Source organism: Schistocerca nitens, chromosome 6 (genome assembly GCF_023898315.1).
Source record: "Schistocerca nitens isolate TAMUIC-IGC-003100 chromosome 6, iqSchNite1.1, whole genome shotgun sequence".
NCBI lineage: Eukaryota > Metazoa > Arthropoda > Insecta > Orthoptera > Acrididae > Schistocerca > Schistocerca nitens.
The window spans coordinates 370,680,845-370,704,310 of NC_064619.1; the positions used below are offsets into that span (position 1 = coordinate 370,680,845).

At 42.9% G+C, this 23,466-nt stretch overlaps 1 protein-coding gene across 2 annotated transcripts in view; it reads right to left on the bottom strand.

Moving 5' to 3' along the window:
• The window catches only part of LOC126263052 (uncharacterized), a 553,641-nt gene that overhangs the window by 223,330 nt on the left and 306,845 nt on the right, over positions 1-23,466 (bottom strand). The window contains exon 1 of one of the 2 annotated variants that reach the window (XM_049960028.1): positions 5,011-5,106. The exons of the other annotated variant lie outside the window; for it this stretch is intronic. The gene's annotated coding sequence lies outside the window, so the exon portion shown is untranslated. Of the gene's footprint in view, positions 1-5,010; positions 5,107-23,466 lie in introns of those variants that run through there. 2 annotated transcript variants of the gene reach the window in all.

The following is a 23,466-nucleotide window of genomic DNA, read 5'->3' on the forward strand; positions in this document are numbered from 1 at the left end:
TGCTGAAATTAATGGTCAGCTAATGGCACCCTTTGTAAGTGCACCGTTCAGATTTTACGAAAAAAAAAAACACGTTTTCCTAGGAGGTTTCTGAAGCACACCACTTCTATAATTTACACTTGTACGAATCGGTTCAGACTTTGTAAGAAAATAGATAAATAGATAAAGTCAAAACGAAAATTTTTATGTAATAATCTTTTTTTCCGTTGTTGGGGTACGATGGTTTGCAGTCAAGCTAAATGTCGCACGTAAAATTCGTTCTTACGTGATGTGAATGGTCGGATACGGTTAAAGTGAGGCACAAAAATGAAAAATTTATTAACACGATACAACTGAAAATTCGCTTTAAAAAATGTAGCTTCATTCGGATTTTACGGGCGCGCCACATCTATGTTTCAGGCTTGCCCGGATCGATTCAAATTTTGTAAGATGATAGACAAACTCATGTAATTAATGGTCGTCCTTTTGTTTTGTGAAAGCTTTATCCGTTACCACTATATAGAGGTCGAAAGTTGCACATAAAATGCCCATAAAATCTTCAAAAACTACTTCACGCTATCTTGTAGAAAATTTATTTTCGGGCAAAACAAGATTAAGCTAGTCGATTTTTGTACAGGACTGAAAAGTTAATAGTATTTTGTCGTGCATATATTGTTTCGCATCTGCTTATTTCAGCCAGTCATAAACAATTTCATTTCGCATTGACTGTCGCACCATTTCGCGGTAGAGCAATAGCTGGGAACCAGAATGAAAGATGCTCGCATCAAATCACAAAAAAGGCGAACACCTCCTGAGCAGAGTTAGGGACAAAAGAGAACGGAGCTCACTTTTTGACTCATCTGGCAATTTCAAAGACATTTAAATCAAAACATCTTGATGTATTTGCGCTTTTTTGAAATGAGTTAATGCTACTTCGCCAGCGCTGTGAGCGCTCTTAACTGCAAGGTGCTAGCACACCCGCATCTTGCCGGCCGCGGTGGTCTCGCGGTTCTAGGCGCGCAGTCCGGAACCGTGCGACTGCTACGGTCGCAGGTTCGAATCCTGCCTCGGGCATGGATGTGTGTGATGTCCTTAGGTTAGTTAGGTTTAAGTAGTTCTAAGTTCTAGGGGACTTATGACCACAGCAGTTGAGTCCCATAGTGCTCAGAGCCATTTGAACCATTTTAGCCACCCGCATCTTGCAATTTATAGGTTATACAATATGGCTGAAGAACATGCATGTAATACTTGAAAAAAGAGACAGCATTGGTCGTATATTTTTTACTATAGCAAAATCGATTTTCTGTCACTGAGTGACCATCTTCAGTGCTATATTGTAGAACTTAAATTGGGATGCACTGTTGTCACTAAGCTTACGGCGATCACATAGTCTATGTGATCGCCGTAAGCTTAGTGACAACAGTGCATCCCAATTTGAGTTATACAATATAGCACTGAAGATGGTCACTCAGTGACAGAAAATCGATTTTGCAATAGTAAAAAATATACGACCAATGCTGTCTCTTTTTTCAAGTATACCTGTTATCTGGTCGTTGTGCACAAGACAACATGGAGTCGCCAATCAATGCATGTAATAGCTAAAAACGTTTTTCTGGGGGATATTATTTCTGGAAGTGGGTTTGTTCCTGGAGGGACGGTAAAACAACTTTTTGATTTCTGGATGGGGATGGTTGATTTTTTTTCCTTGAAGAGACCGTTTCTCCTCCAAACCCATCCCATCTTACATGTATGACGATGGGTGTAAGAATAAAACTAAACTCCGCCCGAAAGCCCAATGGTACCGACCGGCCGCCGTGTCATCCTCTGACCACAGGCGTACTGGATGCGGATATGAAGGGGCATGTGGTCAGCACACCGCTCATTTACGTGATTCTACAGACCAAATGCTTCTACAACAGGAAGTCTCTGAGAGTGGGGATGCATCTGTAATAGGAAGTATCCTAGAGTGAGGATGTATGTGTCCTAAACGTTAATGACACGTTGTGTCATGTTGCATGACATGAAAACTGCCATGTTGAATGACATGACATCATGTATCATGTTACTGTACTTGACACAATGCATTATATTACATGACATGGGTACTAATACTAACAAGCAAAAGAGCGGGAATATGTCACGATGTTTTGATCTAAATGTCTTTGAAGCTGCCAGGGAAGTCGAAAAGCTAATTTCCTTCTTTCAAAATCCTAAATCTACCCAGGATACATTCGCCTTTTTTGTGCTATGTGAGAACATTTTTCATTCTGATAGTACTATAACTGATTCTGTACTAATCAGTACAGAAATTAGACAACAATTCCAGTTATTAAGGAAGGTGTAATAGCTTTGAAGTAGTTGATATCGGTAAAACATAATAATTTTGTGAAGCGTGGTGATGAGCCTGAAGAATCCCAAACGCTTTTTACTATCCAATACTTTCCGCACTAAAAAGGAAATGATATTTAAACTACTGTAATCTTCGGTTAAATGGTTATTTGAACGCTAAGAGAAACGTGTATATTGTTGTTTCTAGGTGAAATACCGCAAGATTTAGCCTTATCGACACTAACAGCGCCAATGTGTATACTTTTTCTTCCCCCGTCGCTTTTTAGGTCAAGTTTCATTCAGTTCGCATTTTTTTTTGTTTTATAGCAGTATTGCTTCGCCAAAACTGCTGATTGACGCTGAAATTGGTAAGTTTCTCTATGACCCACACTTCCTGCGATGAAAGAAACATTCTGTTTTGAAGTAGTTGATACCAGTAAAACATTTGAAGTAGTTGATACCAATAAAACATAATAATTTTGTAAACGTTTGTTCTTGAGAAATCATCTCTGAAGCGTTGCGATACAAATAAATTAGCCCTTATCCGTAGTCATGAGCCTGAAGAAACCCAAACGCATGCAATACTTTCCGCACTAAAAGGAAAATGACATTTAAACTACTGTAATCTTCGGTTAAATGGTTGCTTGAACGCTATGAGAAACGCGCATTACTGCTGTTTCAAGATTAAATACCATAAGATTTGGCCCTATCGACATTAACAGCACGTAAGTGTATAATTTTTCTTTCCGTGTCGCTTTTTATGTCATTCAGTTCGCATTTTTTTTTTTTATTATGACCGTAGCTATTGGTTGTCCGTCTTACCATAAAAGAAAATGTTCTATAGCAGCACGGTTCGCGACAACGGCTTACTGACGCTGAAATTGGTGGGTTTCTCTATGATCCACATTTCTTCCGATGGAAGAAACATTCTGTTAGGATGTATTACGTTCGTTCATAATGATGTACAACATTTTTTGCTTTGAAAGTAAACTGATAGGAACATATTTCGTCCGACCATGAATGGGTCAAGATTTTTGTTCGTTTTGTCTTCTCTGAGATGTAACGATCTATACAAAACAGGAGAAAAGAAACTTTATCATAATATAGGATTAGTTTATTGGTAACTGCAAGTTTTAGTACAAACCTTAACAGAACATCAGTTTTGGCGAAACAAGCCACGAAAATAATATGTTGTGTGACGCCCGCACTTATTATTTATATAATGCGTTTGTATGTACCGGAAAGAAACAACGAAACCATGTACTTTCAGAACCAAGAAACCTATTGATCTCGCCCAAAGCACCGATGCGAAAAGTTCACTGAAATTCGTCTGATCGTGTGTCGGGTGCTGTCAAAGCAAACAAACCACGCATGCCACCATAATTTAAACGTAATCGAAAACGTTCTGTGGGCACAGCAGATTTGACCATATTGATAGCGTAACGCTGCCCGTGTAAAAATTGGGGTGACGTATAGCGACTTAAGATGCGCCAGAATAAAAAAATGAGACAAAAAAATGACAGGTAAGACACGATATATACAGATACACTAAGGCTATATCAACTTTGCTGCAATTAATCAGCATCCAGGCGAACCAGAAGATAGCTAATTCCAACATTTTAATCGCTACTGAACAAACCTGGGGTAAGCATTGTCAATATTTTGCGGTGTCTAGAATAATCCAGAAGAAATATGTCGTAGAGAACAAATGACACGCCTGCGGGAGCGATCTAGTCTTGCAAGGAACATCATGTACACTTATAGGGATACATACACCTTCAAAAATTGAGAAGCACAAAACATATTACGGTGCGAACTGCACCCAAGACGTGCGGAATGGAAAACAATAAATCGGTGCTAAATGTGCGATATTTTTATTTGTGCTCAATATGTCCCCCTTTGTGTATCAAAATTCAATTAGCCGGAAAGTATACTATATATTTTTACCATACCATATACCATGTCATAAATAATTTTTAGGTATTTACAATATTACTCTGATTTTCATCAGCATGCTGGTGCAACGTCGAAACACCCAGCATCATTAAGTTTTAATGTCAGTAAGTGATGGGTTCCGGTGCAACTAAAAATATAAATCGGTTTTCCAATAATTTTGTGTTCTCATCAAATACTTTTAAGTTAACAATAGAGGTGACACTTTTGGAAGTCAACAACGGAACGCTGAAAACAAAATATATGCATTAAGATATTCTCTGTCGGTTAGAGGACATGCTTGTTGCGCGTCACTAAACTTCCCATCTTTTTCTGTCCATCTTTTCTTCACCAAAGGGAGAGTACGCGCAATTCGATTATAAAAGCGTGCGTATTTGAACAGAATTTACAGATTCTTTGATAAAAGTGCACATAACCAACATCTGCACGTCACGTAAAAACCGCCGACTCCGGTAAGTGCACTTTAACCGCATAAATACGCACTATAATGGGAAGTACCCACCGCCGCTCATTTCATAATAGTTCGCAATCCAGAGTGTAGATGTACAGGCGAGTTACAAATCAAAAGGTTGAGTCCCAGCTCGTAAATTAATTTAGACAGCCCAGTGAGATCATGTAATTTACGACTAATAACTAAAGATCACGCGAATAAAATTTAATATACAATAAAAAATAACGTTGGTAAGAACCTAATAATCGAACTAGCAAACCAACAACAATCAATGGAGGATAAAAATTCGTGCTACATACCTTTCGTCTTCCCAACAACTGTAGCCAACAAGAGCAGTGATATGACTATTTACGCACTTATTTTCACGATGCTCTGCCACCAACGATAACGCATATATCATCTCTAGCCGTTTTAGCAATAATAGAGGCAGCCTTTGTCGTAGTCGTATAGTGGGAATATCTATTGCGTACTGTGAATTTCACCAAATCAGACCGGAATTGCCACGTTGTTTGTTTACATCTCGCCCTAGGGCGGAAAATTCAGTACTGCATATATTTTCCCCGGTTTTAAATATTTATTTATTTATTTATTACAGCAATGCTGAGCAACTGTTTCTGCTTCGCATATAGCTCGAAAGACAGTACATGAAAGGAGGAACAGTTACTTCTAGTAAATAAGTACTAAGAAGTCACGTGACCAGGATGGTAATGCATAGAGAACACAAAAATTCTGTTTTGCGAATCAGAATATTCCATCCATTGATATTCCTACTCTATGGTCGTCATAAGGGAAATTTCCACAATTTCTGCATCACATTGTAGTGTGTTAATCTGATGCCAAAAGCAATGTAAACGTTAAGGTTATCATCAATTACTGCCTACAAAATAGCAATTGCAATTAATGAAGAAATAAAGCGAAAGCCGTTAACTCAAACTAGCGTCCAAATTAATACAGGTCGTGTGCGAGACTTGAGAAATAACCTTTTCGAAACAATCTATCACGACCAAATGGAACGTCCATTAAAAAATGCAAACAGGTGCGCCGGCAATCCGAAAGAACTGCGCGAACTCGATTCCAGACAGAGGAATGGTTTTTATAATATAGATAAAAATATGAAGCGAGGTCTACCGCCCCACTTCCTCCCCCCCCTCCTCCCGGCAATATTGATTATAAAGCAAGCTTTGAAGCGGAATTTGGGAACCAGCCCAGAATTTGCCTGAATGAGCGTGGCAAACCACCAAATGCCCTTACTCACCCTGCAGGTGTACTAGCACATCGTCACTATGCCAAAAATTCACTGTCTTGCAAGCTAACGCACTGTGCGTCGAGTCTTGTGAGTTCGAAACATAAAGGGAATGTTACAGAGACAACAGATACTGGTCGGCGACGCGCGACAACAGCCAGACCTTGGAGGGTACTTACTAAATGTCAAAGGCTAGGGACGTATCGGGGAGAATATTCACCAGAGGTGCAAGGGTGGCGATGATTGCATATAGCGTAACACTATAAACTGCAAAAACAAGAGTGATCTAACTGCAGACAAGAGTGAGTATAAGAGAGGAACAAAAGGAGAGTACATTTGGAAGGGGCACGTATACGTCACGAAGAGCCGATAACAGGACTAAGGCATGATTTAACGACAGACGCCTCTTTCCCTCCACTTAGCCTACGAAGAAGAGTGCACGATTAGAGTCAACGAAATAGTGAGGACCCTTCGACAGTATGCCATGCAAGGGACTGGCGGGGGCGAAGGGAAAACTGGATAGAAAAATTCCTTTCGAGTAAGTATAACAGGAGTTGATACTGTTCTCTGAACAAAGTGGAAAGTTGTGAAGCACTCATATTGTTTGTCATTCCAGTACTTATTCCAAACCTTATCTTTTCTAGTAGGAGAATTTTAACACCATAGTCAGGTCAAGATTCCCTCTCACTTCGACCATCAGAGTATTTTCTCTATTCCCGATCTCTGTCGTCCAAAGCCCAAGTAACACTCACGTTTGGGACGCAACATATACAAGCTGGCCGTTTCAGTTACCTCAATGTAAGTATATAAAATACTGGAAGAAGTGCTAGTCCTGCAAAGTATGCATGAAACGTTCTGTGAATTTTGAAAGCTAGAAGAGACGTAGAGGGCCTGCTGGAGGAAATAAAACTGTAAGGGTGGATCATACCTGGACGGCTCAGTCGATAAAATTGTTGTCCACGAAAGGCAGGATTCTGCGTCTCGGTCCGGCACACAGTTTTCATCTGCCGGGAAGTTTCAAAATTAAATTTGTCTACAATCCTGAGCGTTGTTTAGCCACAGCAGAGCTATGTGAGAGGTAGTAGTAAAGTTTTAATTAACATCGAAGAATTAAAATTACATAATTAATATTTCGTTAGTTTTCGGTTTTCGGGTAAACGATTCAGTCCTGGTATATACTGAAACTTTCGCGCCACACTGTACCAAGACTGCAAACATGTGCCTGCAAATAAACAAGAAAATAATTATGTACCTTTAGAAATGAATCCAGCGTGTGGGGTGTGCGCTATGGGGCAGCATCCCCCCTCCCCCCCCCCCCACACACACAGAACTACACCTGTTTTTTCTTAACCTTAAAAAAAGAGAGAGAGATTCTTTGCAACATAGTTTTCACACTTAACAATCTCGAAAATTTTCTCGCTATTGTAGCTGGTATTATAATTGATTAAGGAAATACCTTCGTTTACTTTAGAGAATGTGGAGACGGCGCGATGACGCAAGATTTCTACGAGCTCAGCCCGTTCCCCTCCCCCTCCTCCGCCCATACTGTAATCCTGGATTCGACTCTGCATACCTTCGTTTTTTTTCACGGTGCTACTTTGTGACTACTCTTCGTACTACGCATGACCCTACAGGTGCTGGCATGCTTTCTTCGACCTTTGAACTGATCCACCCTGCCAGTTACAGGACGACTTGAAGGAGGAATGTGAAATTATGAGAAATGCTCTCGGTCCAAACAGAACCGAATGTGGCTACAGATAAAAATCCTGAAAAACTACAAGAATATTGTCACGTAGAAGAAGGTGTAATTAGATGAATGACGAACACTAACTTCACTTAACGAAGGTTTCTTCAGCACTTGCATATACAAGAGCGCAGAGCGAACTCCCTCCGGCCAGAACATTATAGAACATTCCAGTACAATGATTATTGACATTTGTGGATACTTCTAGAATGTACTCGAACCGAATATAGAAATTAAAATTGTACAGTTGAGGTGAGTTTTCAACTCCCAACCCTCCATGCAACACTCTAGTATCATAACCACTACACTACAGTGACTGTACTACTGAGCTTCTTATGTGACAATATTATCCAACCTCACGGCAAGCATCCGTGAAAGAAGATTAAGAATTTATGGACTCTTACAGGGATTCCTGTAAACAAGAGTTACCCACAACATTTTAACGCACTCTGAACTCAACAAATCAAAATAAGTCTGGAAAAAGCCCAAATAAATTCTTCTGAAGTTTTAGAATTTAGAATCAAAGCCTTCCAGACAAAAACTGACGGATGGGAGGTGCAGTCGGAGGACGAAACTGAAGAAACGAGAAAAAAAATGGATTAAAGAAAGAAAGACAACAAACAGTGAACAAATGACAACTACACTGATACTCAGGAAATGTTATGAAGTTTTGCGTCATCCGATAGGATCCAGTCGCACATAGTAGTAATGACAATGTACAGGGTGATTTTTTCCACTGTGTACAAATTCTAGGGATCGATCGATGAGAGGATACGGAACAAAAAAGCTTGGTTTCCATGCTAGAGACCATTTATTCAATCATACATTGTTGCGGAGACTGCGGTCTAACACGCGCTGCAACATGCAGCTACAGTTACAGCATGTGCTGACAATGGTTCCCATGTGCCTCAACGCAATGTTCTGTCTCACTCACATCGGCCAGGCTGCATCCGAACTGTATCAATGGCAGCATGAATATGCTGCTCCAGCGTCTCCACATCTGTAATGGGATCTGCATACACAATACTTCTGAGATGGCCCCGTAACCAGAAATCGCACGGAATGAGATCCGGTGAACGAGCAGGTCATGCAACTGGACCCCCTCGTCCGATCCATCGACCAGGAAAGACACGTCCGGATGTTACCGGTGGAGTGGGCTGGAGCACCAACATATATCAGCCACATAACCCTTCGAATCATCAATGGCACTTCTTCCAGCAGGGGAGGCAAAGTCACCCAAAAGAAACGCCGATAGTTCCGGCCTGTTAGGCGACGTAGAAGGAAGACTGGTTCCAAAATACGGTCGCCAATTAGACCGGCCCACACATTCCGGCTACACCGATGTTGATGATACGCCGCCACCATACCGTGGGGGTTTTGCATACTATCCCACAGATGAGTGTTATGAAAGTTGAAGATACCACACCGCGTAAAAATGGTTCAAATGGCTCTGAGCACTATGGGGCTTAACATCTGTGGTCATCAGTCCCCTAGAACTTAGAACTATTTCAACCTAACTAACTTAAGGACATCACACTCCTCGTAAAGATGGCCTCATCTGTGAATAGGATGGATGACACAAATCCCTGAATCGTGGTTGCCTGGCGAAGAAACAAGTGACAAAACTGCTCCCGAAGTGGAACGTCTGTCGCTAGTAAGCCCTGCATACGCTGTAAGCGACAAGGATAGTAACAACTGTCACGGAGAATGTTCCATACGGTCGTCTGGCTTCCCTGACTATACTGTCGGACCAACTGCCTGGTTTGTACTGACACGGCGGTCGCCTTCCACAGTGTTAATCACAGTTTCCTACAAGTCTGGTGTCCGCACATTTCGGGTACGTCCTTCACGATTTCCTGCTTCCTGAAATGACCCTGTCCAAGACAAACTGTTGCTGTTGTCGGTGGGGATAGGTCTCCTGATACAACCTTGCTGCCCGCCGCCCGTTGTCGCCCCCGGTAGCTGAGTGGTCAGCCAACACGGTAGCTCAGTGTGTTCGGTCAGAGGGTTAACTACCCTCTGTAACAAAAAACTGAGTGAACAGATCAACGGAGAACCTAAATGGGTGTCATCGGACGTCCGCCCCGAAACAAATTCAAAGAACAATATAAAACAAAATGAGATAAAAAAGAAGTGGTCAGCACGACAGAATGTCAATCCTAAGGGCCCAGGCTCGATTCCTGGCTGGGTCGGAGATTTCCTCCGTTCAGTGAGTGGGTGTTGTATTGTCCTAATCATCATCATTTCTTCCCCATCGACGCGCAAGTCGCCGATATGGCGTCAAATCGAAAGACTTGCACCCGGCGAACGGTCTACCCGACGGGAGGCCCTAGTCACACGACATTTACATTTTGCCGCCCGTTGCCATTTGACTTTCCGTACGTAAACATTGTGTCGGCAAGCTCTCGATTCGAATACGGAACCATTGTGTACAACGCTGTATCACATCCACCAAAAGGTGAGTGAGCAAGGGAAGTGAATGTGACACCACATTATCCATTACTATGGCAGGAGAAGGCGCCTCTAGGAGGAAACCATGCATATTATAACTGTGACTGCATGGTGCAGCGCGTATTAGAGCGCAGTCTCGGTAACAAATTATAATTAAATAAATGGTCTCTAGCATGCGAACCATGCATTTACGGACATAAATACTTAGACGCTTCTTTGTTTCGTATCCTCTCATCGATCAATTCTTGGAGTTCGTACACGGTGGAAAAAATCACCCTGTAATAATAATAATAATAATAATAATAATAATAACAGCAACAACATCAGAGGACAAACTCTCAGAAAGTGGAGGCTTCTAAATACCAGACGGACAAACCATCGAGTGCCACCAGCCAGACGCCTTCAGATACCTAGATATTATGCAGTTGGACCATATCAGCATGAGCATAAAAAAAGTCCGGTCAGAAAAACGGACACCCTTAGGGTCTGGGAAGATTTGGAAAACAAATAGAACGGAAAACAAATAGAATGGCGTCAGTACCATCAAGGCATTCAATACGTAGGCCACACTTGTTACCAGATACACTGCAGGCATTTTGGACATATGCAAAGCTGGGTAATATGGAACGGAAAACAAGAAAACTGATGACAGTTCACCATAAACTCCACCCCCGCACTGATATCAATAGGATGCACTTGCGCCGGAAAGCAGGTGGTAGCGGAGTCTTGCAGCTGAGGCAGACAGTGGAAGAAGAGAAGTATGCGTTGGCAGTCTATAATAACAATAATCAATACCGGAAAGCTGTATTACAATGTTAGATGAGAGAACCTGTGCAGTAAAACATTCCGTGGGCTGTTTCTGGAGAAGACTGAAGACAAAACGGATGAAGAAAAATGTTGGTTTTGGCTGACCAACGAAACCCTAAAGAACGAAAATAAAGCACTGATTGATTTTTGCTGCACGGCAACGAGCCATCAGAGCTAACGCCATGAAAGCCAAAATCGGAAAATGAGCGAAAGACCCAAATTGCAGGCTCTGCAAAGAAGCTGACCATATCTGGGTGCGTTGCAAAAAGATCGCACAGACTGTTTGCAAACAGAGGCACAATGATATGGCACGAATGATCCACTGGAACGTAGGCTAAAATTTCATCTTCAGGTGGCAAGAAACAGGTGGGACCACAAGTCATAAAAAGTTGTCGAAAACGAACATGCCAAATTACTGTGGGATTTCCAACTTCAGACTGATCGAACTGCTAGAACACAATATTCCAGACATCACAAATGTGGCGAGAAAGAAAGTGTGGATCATTGACATTGCCATCCCAGGATGGACGCGAAACAACTTGAAAACTTGCTGCATTCGAGGGCTCGAGAATCTAACTACAGCATCTCTGGCGTAAACAAGTGAAAGTGGTCGCAGTGGTTCTCGACAACTGGTGTCCAAAGATGGTAATGGACACTTGGAAACCACTAGTATTGATAAAATATCCAGCCGTCAACGACAAAAAGCCTCTTTCCTGGTATCTGCACGAGTTATCCGCCGATAAACCACGCAGACCTAGATGCTTGAGAAGTGTCCGATTAGTGATAAAATACGAAATCCGGAATAGTGAACTCATTTCCTTTCTAACTGTACTAAAACATAATAATAATAATATAACATAAACAATACAAAACAGAAGGTATAAGCAACAGAGAAGCCTTTTGGGAAAAAGTTGTTGTTGTTGTTGTGGCCTTCAGTCCTGAGCTGGTTTGATGAAGCTCTCCATGCTACTCTATCCTGTGCAAGCTTCTTCATCTCCCAGTACCTACTGCAGCCTACATCCTTCTGAATCTGCTTAGTGTATTATCTCTTGGTCTCCCTCTACGATTTTTACCCTCCACGCTGACATCCAATGCTAAATTTGTGATCCCTTGATGCCTCAAAAGATGTCCTACCAACCGATCCCTTCTTCTAGTCAAGTTGTGCCACAAACTCCTCTTCTCCCCAATTCTATTCAATACCTCCTCATTAGTTATGTGATCTACCCATCTAATCTTGAGCATTCTTCTGTGGCACCACATTTCGAAAGCTTCTATTCTCTTCTTGTCCAAACTATTTATCGTCCACGTTTCACTTCCATACATGGCTACACTCCATACAAATACTTTCAGAAACGACTTCCTGACACTTAAGTCTATACTCGATGTTAACAAATTTCTCTTCTTCAGAAACGCTTTCCTTGCCATTGCCAGTCTACATTTCATATCCTCTCTACTTCGATCATCATCAGTTATTTTACTCCCTAAATAGCAAAACTCTTTTACTACTTTAAGTGTCTCATTTCCTAATCTAATTCCCTCAGCATCACCCGATTTAATTTGACTACAGTCCATTATCCTCGTTTTGCTTTTGTTGATGTTCATCTTATACCCTCCTTTCAAGACACTGTCCATTCCGTTCAACTGCTCTTCCAAGTCCTTTGCTATCTCTGACAGAATTACAATGTCATCGGCGAACCTCAAAGTTTTTATTTCTTCTCCATGAATTTTAATACCTACTCCAAATTTTTCTTTTGTTTCCTTTACTGCTTGCTCAATATACAGATTGAATAACATCGGGGAGAGGCTACAACCCTGTCTCACTCCCTTCCCAACCACTGCTTCCCTTTCATGCCCCTCGACTCTAATAACTGCCATCTGGTTTCTGTACAAATTGTAAATAGCCTTTCGCTCCCTGTATTTTACCCCTGCCACCTTCAGAATGTGAAAGAGAGTATTCCAGTTAACATTGTCAAAAGCTTTCTCTAAGTCTACAAATGCTAATGGGAAAAAGTATTGAAAATTAAATGAAACGGTCACTGGTAACAGTAAACTTGTTGTAAACGGTGACTGGCAACAGTAAAGTTGTTGTTTCATTTAATGTCAATATCAGTCACGGTAAAGCCTAACCTAAAATGTTCGCATTTAAATGTAATGAAAATTGACAGATTCCAAGGCAGAGTAGCTAAAAAGACTGATACAAAATGGATTGAAGAGATAAAGAAGAACATAGTGAACAGATGAAAGCATACTGGAAGAAAAGAAGAGAAATGAACAAAGAATTGAAATTGGAATGTGGTCCTCAGATGGCCTATTCGAAGAAACAATAGTAAAATAATAATAATAACATTCAATGTATGGCTCAATGCCTTTCGGTTGTACGCAACCTGGACGACTAGCGTCTACGAGCCAGTTCACAAAGAGGAGATCTGGATGATGATGATGATGATGATGATGATGAGGTCCCGTACTCCGAGGAGCGTAGGGGACGATGCGGGAGACCCGCACCGCCGTACTAGGCAAGGTCCTAAAAAATGGTTCAAATGGCTCTGAGCACTATGGGACTTAACATCTATGGTCATCAGTCCCCTAGAACTTAGAACTACTTAAACCTAACTAACCTAAGGACATCACACAACACCCAGTCATCACGAGGCAGAGAAAATCCCTGACCCCGCTGGGAATCGAACCACGGACCCCGTGCGCGGGTAGCAAGAACGTTACCGCAAGTGCACGAGCTGCGGACAGATCTCGATAAGGCGACCAACAAAAGACAGAGACGGTTACAAACAACATCAGGGAAAGAGGGGCAAAGTTTTACGGACAGGCACGTAGGATCAACGACAACAGATTGACCAAGAAAATTTTTAACATATTGACAACTAATACAGTAAGAACCAACTACGTAAAGGAAACCATGGAAGACCGCAAGAAACTGAACATCTCCACAGAAGACATGACAGACAGGGAAAAATACAGAGAAAAAATCAGAAACCAGAAATTTCTACAATGGATACTTTCATACTACCTTATTTATTGTATGTTACAGCATGTTTTAAGCAGTTATTGGCGCTGTTTGCGACATTTTTTCTGTGCTCTCTTTCTGTTGCCGTTTTTTTACTTAGCGAACATCATGTCATCTGCAACCATGTGAGCGGCTGCTAGTAAACAAAATACTAAAAGGTGAACTTCGTATGTCAGCAATATAGGTGTAACTAGTTTTGGATAATAAAGAAATAAACGAATAGCAAGGTGTTTTGCATCAAGGCGGACTCAATTTCTGATATTAATGTTTTACAAAAGAAGTGGGCAGTAGAGAGGAAGAAGAAACACACTGAATATATGAGAGGTTTTTGGGAAGAAAAAAGAAAGAGAAAAAAAAGCCATGAATTTTTGATTGTGTTTTAGCATTCCCCATTAACGGGGAGTTAAAGTTAACAGCAGTAATAATAATATTAAGATTTATTACTGTTATGTTGACTACAAACCAAAAACCATTCTGTTTTGTCGCCAGTTTCCACTGGACAAAATCAGGCATCAGGAATTTACAGGAACACTAGTGCATTTGAATCCGTCACGCAGTGTTAATTTCGGCGCTGGAGTGGCGGCAGTTTCATTAAGTTTGGAGGATAACTTGGCAGCAGACTTGTCGCTTGCGGACACGGACTCGGACACGGAAAGGCAGGCACGTGCCCGAAGTGAGTGGGCTGTGGGGCTACGGCAGACCGCAGAGCCATGAATTTTACATGCTGCCGCTGCTGCCGCTGCTGCTGCTGCTGCTAGCGCCACTGCGCCGCGCCGGCTGCAGGCTGCATCGCCGGCTCAACAACGGGGGCGGTTATACGCTTAGCCACTCTGGCTGCTGGTGGTGCTGCTACTGCTAGTCAGACCTTCACCAGCCGGGAGGACGACGGTTCAATCCCGCGTCCGGCCATCCTGATTTAGGCTTTCCGTGATTTCCCTAAATCGCTCCAGGCAAATGCCGGGATGGTTCCTTTGAAAGGGCACGGCCGACTTCCTTCCCCGTCCTTCCCTAATCCTATGAGACCGATGACCTCACTGTCTGGTCTCCTTCCCCAAAACAACCCAACCAACCCAACCTTCACCAATGGCTGGAAATATCCGCCACACGGCGCTCTCAGGAAAAAAAAAAACAAAAAAAAACCACATTACCGTTACATGGCCAGTAGCCTTGTGACCAATGAACTAATGGAAGGTCTGATTTTACTTCTGCATCACACCTGTTACTGAGTTGGAGTGTTTCTGCTCTTGCCGCAGTATGTGCTGCGCTGAACATTTGTGACTAGTTAATTCTCCTTGCCACAAGTCCGCCTGCTTAGCAGGGTGGTGACGTGTTCGCCTCCCATGCAAGCGGACCAGGGCTCAATTCCCATCAGGGGTTGGGGATTTTCTCCGCTCGGGGACTGGGTGTTGTGTTGTCCTCGTCATCATTTCATCCTCATCATCTACGCGCAAGTCGCCCAATACGACGTCGAACGAAATAAGACTTGCACTTGGCGGCCGAACTTCCCCGTGAGCTGGTGCGCTCCTGGCGCCAATCTCTATCGATTTTCATCACCATCGTCTTGAGTCGATATTCAATGCCTGCTTGGCTTCGTATCTTTGGCTGATGGCTATTTACACTACTGGCCATTAAAATTGCTACACCACGAAGATGACGTGCTACAGACGCGAAATTTAACCGACAGGAAGAAGATGCTGTGATATGCAAATGATTAGCTTTTCAGAGCATTCACACAAGGTTGGCGCCGGTGGCGACACCTACAACGTGCTGACATGAGGAACGTTTCCAACCGATTTCTCATACACCAACAGCAGTTGACCTGACCGGAGTTGCCTGGTGAAACGTTGTTGTGATGCCTCGTGTAAGGAGGAGAAATGCGTACCATCACGTTTCCGACGTTGATAAAGGTCGGATTGTAGCGCGATTGCGGTTTATCGTATCGCGACATTGCTACTCGCGTTGGTCGAGTCCAATCTCTGTAAGCAGAATATGGAATCGGTGGGTTCAGGAGGGTAATACGGAACGCCGTGCTGGGTCCCAACGGCCTCGTATCACTAGCAGCCGAGATGACAGGCATCTTACCCGCATGGCCGTAACGGATCGTGCAGCCACGTCTCGATCCATGAGTCAACAGATGGGGACGTTTGCAAGACAACAATCATCTGCACGAACAGTTCGACGACGTTTGCAGCAGCATGGACTATCAACACGGAGACCATGGCTGCGGTTACCTTTGACGCTGCATCACAGACAGGAGGCACGGAGACCATGGCTGCGGTTACCCTTGACGCTGCATCACAGACAGGAGCGTCTGCGATGGTGTACTCAACGACGAACCTGGGTGCACGAATGGCAATACGTCACTTTTTGGATGAATCCAGGTTCTGTTTACAGCTTCACGAAGGTCGCATCCGTGTTTGGCGACATCGCGTTGAACGCAAATTGGAAGCGTGTATTTGTCATCGCCATACTGGCGTATCACCCGGCGTGATGGTATGGGGTGCTATTGGTTACACGTCTCGGTCACCTCTTGTTAGCATTGACGGTACTTTGAACAGTGGACGTTAAATTTCAGATGTGATACGACCCGCGGTTCTACCCTTCATTCGATCCCTGCGAAACCCTACATTTCAGCAGGATAATGCACGACCGCGTGTTGCACGTCCTGTACGGGCCTTTCTGGATACAGAAAATGTTCGACTGCTGCCCTGGCCAGCACATTCTCCAGATCTCTCACCAATTGAAAACGTCTGGTCAATGGTGGCCGAGCAACTGGCTCGTCACAATACTCTTGATGAACTGTGGTATCGTGTTGAAGGTGCTGTACCTGTACACGCCATCCAACCTCTGTTTGACTCAATGCCCAGGCGTATCAAGGCCGTTATTACGGCCAGAGGTGGTTGTTCTGGGTACTGATTTCTCAGGATCTATGCACCCAAACTGTGTGAAAATGTAATCACATGTCAGTTGTAGTATAATATATTTGTCCAATGAATCCCCTTTTGTCATCTGCATTTCTTCTTGGTGTAGCAATTTTAATGGCCAGTGGTGTAACTGCGGCGCGTGCACTCTCTGGGTTTTCAGTTCGGGTATCAGCTGTGTCAGCGACAGTCACGTGTGGCGTTGTGCCTGTATGCAGCGTGGCGAGTGGCCGAGTCGGTTCGACGAAGGAGCGTGGGCCGCTGCTGCGGCGTGTTTAGCCGTTGTAATGCAAATCCGCTGCCCACGGCGATTGGGGTTTCTTCGATATGTGAAGGACAGATTTCCTTCGTCTCACTTGCATGTAAGACTTTTATCCATTGTGGATGTGGAGCACTGCGACTGTGGTGTGAACAGGTTTTCAGAAATTACTGCAACCAGTCGCCTTTTATGTAGATGTATTTTATTTAACCATGACCGGTTTCGAGCTGCCTAGCAACTCATCATCAGATGGTGTATACATTTAGTGTATACATTTAGGCGACTGGTTGCAGTAATTTCTGAAAACCTGTTCACTTGCATGTGATTCAAAATCAATGAATTGGAGTCGTCGAAGTGTAATCGGTGGGTTCTGTTTATGATAATTGAATACCCCTGTGCGCTGAAAACTATCTTGGCTATTTCAGTTACCTTTGATCTTGATGCCTGATATGTTGACGGCATTTAAGGGAGTGCTAGTGACGCACAACCAATAGATATGAATCCGTGTTTAATGCTTACTAAGTAGTGCGTAAGTTTGTGCCTGGCGTTCAGGAGTGGGCCGAAATATTTTCCCTAATTCCTTTTCCATTTTATTTGTTGTTTTAGAGGTTTTCTAATCAAATCTTACGAGCCACTGTCACGTCTGCTTCAGGTTCATTTGTGCCGCGCAGAATTAAAGGTTTATTGATAACTGGTTGGGTTAATATCCTTGTGTATCTGTTGCGCCAGAATGTTGTCTGCCGCTGATGTATTTGTGTTTCAGATAATTGGCGGTGGTCGACGGGAGCAAGCTCCGATCGGGGAATCACGGTGGAAGAGTGAAAATTAAGGACCTGGATCGGTGTCTATGGTTAATTTTTTAAAGTGAGGCAATTCCATCTTGCCGGTGGAGCGTTGTGGTTTACTTGTGAATGAAAGTTGAGTATATTTTTATTTCACTTTCTGGTCCGTGCATCTCCTGTATCTGTTAGAACCTTTCGGTTTGCTCGCGTCCATCACCAATTTATCGTAAACTTGAGGCGGTCCCATGTTAAGACGATTTCATATGTGCCGGACTGAGTGGCCGTGCGGTTCTAGGCGCTACAGTCTGGAACCGAGCGACCGCAACGGTCGCAGGTTCGAATCCTGCCTTGGGCATGGATGTGTGTGATATCCTTCGGTTAGTTAGGTTTAATTAGTTCTAAGTTCTAGGCGACTGATGACCTTTGAAGTTAAGTCGCATAGTGCTGAGAGCCATTTTTGATTTCATATGTTATTATTATATTGAATGTATTATAATCCTGTTAATTTGTCAGAAATTTTAAGACCAGTTTTGGAAAGATCTGAGCTTACTGGACTTAAGTGGATCAATGTTCTTAGCTGGGTCCTGAGTTACATGAAAACCAGTTTCTATGTTAGCTGAAGCATGTTTGAGATTTGATTAATTGTGGTTTTATGAATATTGTTTTAATTAATGAAAGGTGGCTAACCAAATTTAGAAAGATCTATATTTGTTGGACTTAATGCACCCCCTTAGTTGTGGAAGTAGTTTTAGAGTTTTGATGTGAATTATATGAAAAACAGTTCAATGTAAGTTATGAAGCTTGTGAGGTTTAGTAATGGCAGTTATATTTTATTAATAATGGTTTTATGGATATTGTTTTGTTTAATGAAAGTTGGTTAAGCAAATTTTGAAACTTTCTATAATCGTTGCTACTGTTAATTTGATAAGAGCAATATGTTTGCAATAAAGAAGTGTGTGGCAACTACGAACAGGTTGTGTGTTTAATTTCGATGTATCTAAAGAATCCCACACCTCACGCCGGATGGGGCCTCCCGGCCAACGATGCCATATACTCATTTCATTTCTTTGCCGGAAAACAACTGAAGTTCGAGTATTGTTCTAACCATTTATTTGAATTTCTACTTTCTCGTGTCCTCCCTTGCACTGTTCATTAACGCTGTCTTCGGCATTGTTTTTTCATCGCTTTAAGAATACTTTTATAGTGCTGTCCCACATAAAACCGGTACGCCTCACGTACCGGTTAATCATCTCTAGTCGAATTGCTTGCGAAGTGGCAACACTATCTCGAACGTTGGCTACAATGCGTTTTATCGATAAGTTGCGTGCAGCTGTGTGCTCGTATTGTTGAGTTGTTACAGAAATGGGGCAATTTGCATTAGAACAGCGAACTGATATTGTGGAGTGTTTCATGAAGATAGGATCCATCAAGGAATGTAAAGAGATTTTTTCAAGCGAAGTATCCTGGTAGGAGACTCTCCACGACCAGCGCTATCCGAGATCTGTTTTAGAAATGGAGGGCTGTAGGATCCGTTCAAATGTGCAGGAATAAGCGACCGACAGTGAGGACCCCTCGAATTATAGACAGAATTTGCGTGGACATTACGAGAAGTCCACGGAAGTCGGTAAGGAGGTTATCGCAGCAGGTCGGTGTATCTCGCACATGTGTACTACAAGGTATGAAATTAGAAGCCTATCGTGTGAGTGTGGTGCAAGAGTTGTAATTTGAGTATCTGAAAAAAAAAGAGTTCATTATTGTACAGTACAGCGCCATAATAACGCTGACTGGTCAGCGTACCGTGTTCAAATATCTGGAGCTCGATATGCTCACGCAACATAATGCCTGCCCACTCCGTAACGTATGGACCACCAAAATGACAATGTTCGACAATGTTTTCGGGGGTATTACGTGTTCCCACCTCTCGTCATATGAGGGCGCGTCTACTTAGACTCAATCTACTCTCACACGCGATCTCACTCCTCGTTGCTCCAGTCACTATGCTCTCGGCACCATCGCAAACGGCGCCGCCGATGTGCGGGTATCAAAGGATTACGGCGCGCCGGTCTCCGCAAAGAGACCGTCCCCAGACAGTCGCCGTGCCGCTGTGAACAGTGAAATTGCATGCCTTGCCTTGCCTGTTAAATGCAGTTGCAATTTCATGATCTATGGAACAAATATCAATGTAATGTAATGAAATTTCATTCGCTGTATGAGGCGAGCGAGTCCTTTCTTCTCTGTTGCACAACGTAGCGGTCATCTGCTGCCGTAGTTGACCGTAGTCGGCCACCTCCTTTCCTTCGAGCAGCAGTGCTTGTGGTTCGGAAAGCTCCCCATGTACGAGAAACAAGGCTACGAGCAATACCAAATTCCTGTCACACTTCGTCCTTCTTTCAATGTCCCGACGATTCATCTCCGTCTGAAGTCACCTAAATGCTGTCTCCGCACCTGTCGTAATGAAGAACACCACCACAAGCTCCGTAACTATTCGCTGATTGACACAGTATTTTCCCGTTCCTGTAACTGCCTTATGTAGCCCATTTGGCGATACAATCACGCTAATCTTACGCCACGTGACGTCCAACTTCCTGTGCACAACTGTGATGCCTCTGGCAATGTTCCCGCACTTTCACTCATTTTCACAGAGGTGTTAATATGTTATGTTACTTTACCTATGTCGTCTAAAGTTTCGCAGAGCAATGTAGACGGATCATCACTGAATGCAAAGAAAACAGAAGAGGTTCCGAAAGAGACAGCTGAAAAGAAAATTCTACAAGTATTTTTCCAAAAGACAGAATACGCGACCAATGACAGTACTAACTCACCGAGTAAGGCAATACACACGAAAGTGAGACATCTGTATAACAAAAATGTTTAAAAAAAATACGTTAAATTAAGACATTACAACACGGCTGTATACCTGGAAGTCCTCTATGGGTCAGACACATTGCTTTTATGTGGATAAAAAATGAGATTAGAAAAATTGGAAAATAAAAAGAGAAAAATCATATAAAAATGTTAGGTCCAATCAAAAGAACTACATCAATAAGGTTTTGAGACTAAACAAGAAAATATACTCATTCTGCTCTAAAATAACAGATGAAACAAAAGAAAGACATGTTACACCCTATGGACATCTAGAGAGGGTGAATGGGCAGATTAATAAAGATGATCAACATATTCTTCCAAGACAGAAGAACAGGTGGGGACGTAAGTCAATAAGGGACTTAGAACAAATGCAGATTCAACACGAAACCCTACTCAATGGAGACTAATTCAGACTAGAACTCAAGAAATTGAAAGGACTGGACTCAAATGGTCAGATGAGAGGGAAAGAGCATATTATGAGAAAGTGAAAAAGTCTTGGAGAAGCATGAAGGAAAGGAGAAAGAAATAATTGAGTAATACATCACTGAGCATTTCTGTCCAGATAACCACCATATCTCGAGGTTACCGATAAGGACATCTGGTGTCAGGTTACAGACTTGGGATACTTGGTACCCCCACTCCCTTTCCTCTGTGGAACCACTGGGAAATGGTCAAGGTCATGCAGGGGAACCTCACAAAGGCAATAGTATCACGTGACAGATTTGCTTGGGTGACCTTGATCAATTGCCGGTGGTTGCCTGGTGGAGAGAGAGCGAGTGTGGCCTTGAATATGCTATTTGGGGCTATTCAGTGTTCCGTTTGCAAAATTAGCTCCATTGAAGGTACGCACTGCGCAACACATTCTGAAAGTAACCGCGGAAACATCTCGATCAGTTGTGGAGTATGCTGTTTCTTGATTGCAATTTGTTGCAGAAAACTGTGGACAGCGCATATTTGACATGTTTTGCGCCAGTCACACGGAAATTAATAATCCGATTTGATTCTGATTGATGCTTTTTATGCGGTTTTTGACCTCAGGCCCATTAAAAACCGATGTGATTGATGCTTTTTGTGCGGTATTTGGCCTCACGACAATTAAAAACAAATTTTTCGCATCTGATGTGATATGACCTTACTGTGGTGGATGGGCTTACGTAACTACGAGGCCTGTTCAGAAAGTAAGCTCCGATTGATTGCCAAATTGAAACCACAGTGAACATCAGAAATGTTTTACTTGTAACAATTAGCTACACCTTTCAGCTACTTCCCTACGTAGTCGCCGTTCTGACTTAGACTTTTGTCATAGCGTTGTACCAACTTTTCAATAGCCTCATCATAGAAGGCAGCCGCCAGTGCTTTCCGCCAATTCTCCACGCTGGCCTACACATCGTTGTCTGTGTCAAAATGTTGTCTTCAAAGACAGCGGTTCATGTGACCAGAGATGAAACTCAGGGGGAGACAATTGCGGACTGTATTGTGGGTAATCTCACATTTCCATTTGAAAACGATGCAGGAGCATCTTCATTGCCCCTGCAGAATGCGGCTGAGAATTGTCTTGAAGAAGAAACAGCACGACAGTTATGTAATGTTAGCTGCATAAATTCAGGCGAAATTTCTCACCAGGCCCTCGTACTTGGCGGCAGACACTATTTTCTAGACATTTTTACGCACTCACTGCGAGCTCAGAAATGAGGAGAGCGACGTGATGCTAACTGGGGTTATACTAGAGACACTACCCAACACATCTGTGCAAAGCTTTATCGGATTTTCATAGTCGTTTCCATTTCGCGACCGATCGGAGCTTACTTTCTGAACGCCCCTCGTAAATCACACCTGTGCACCCATGCACACTGAATTTACAGTTTAAGGTCAAACGTATATCGTAGGCATTGCTGTGTGACATTTGTCATTTGTAGTCGACCACTATTAAATTATGATGCTTACAGCGCCATCTACAGCTACATTTTGTAACTATTTATTTTTCTTCTGCCATACGTTTTCTCCCGTCCCCGATAATATTCCGTTGCAATTTGACGTCATTCTGGCCAGTGGTGTTATTTCTGCAGCGGTTTGAAAGTTTTATTTTGATTATAATTACCCTGTATATAATATATAAATATATATTCACTATAGACAGCGGAAATGCTATTAGCAAAAATCTTGAAAAGTTCTTGACCAATTTTACACGATACGCTGGTTGGTTGGTTGGTTGTTTGGAGAAGGAGACCAGACAGCGTGGTCATCGGTCTCATCGGATTAGGGAAGGATGGGGAAGGAAGTCGGCCGTGCCCTTTCAGAGGAACCATCCCGGCATTTGCCTGGAGTGATTTAGGGAAATCACGGAAAACCTAAATCGGGATGGCCGGACGCGGGATTGAACCGTCGTCCTCCCGAATGCGAGTCCAGTGTCTAACCACTGCGCCACCTCGCTCGGTCACGATACGCTGATAAACGTTCAGACGGACATAGTCTATGTTGTTGTTGTTGTGGTCTTCAGTCCTGAGACTGGTTTGATGCAGCTCTCCATGCTACTCTATCCTGTGCAAGCTTCTTCATCTCCCAGTACCTACTGGAACCTACATCCTTCTGAATGTGCTTAGTGTATTCATCTCTTGGTCTCCCTCTACGATTTTTACCCTCCACGCTGCCCTCCAATGCTAA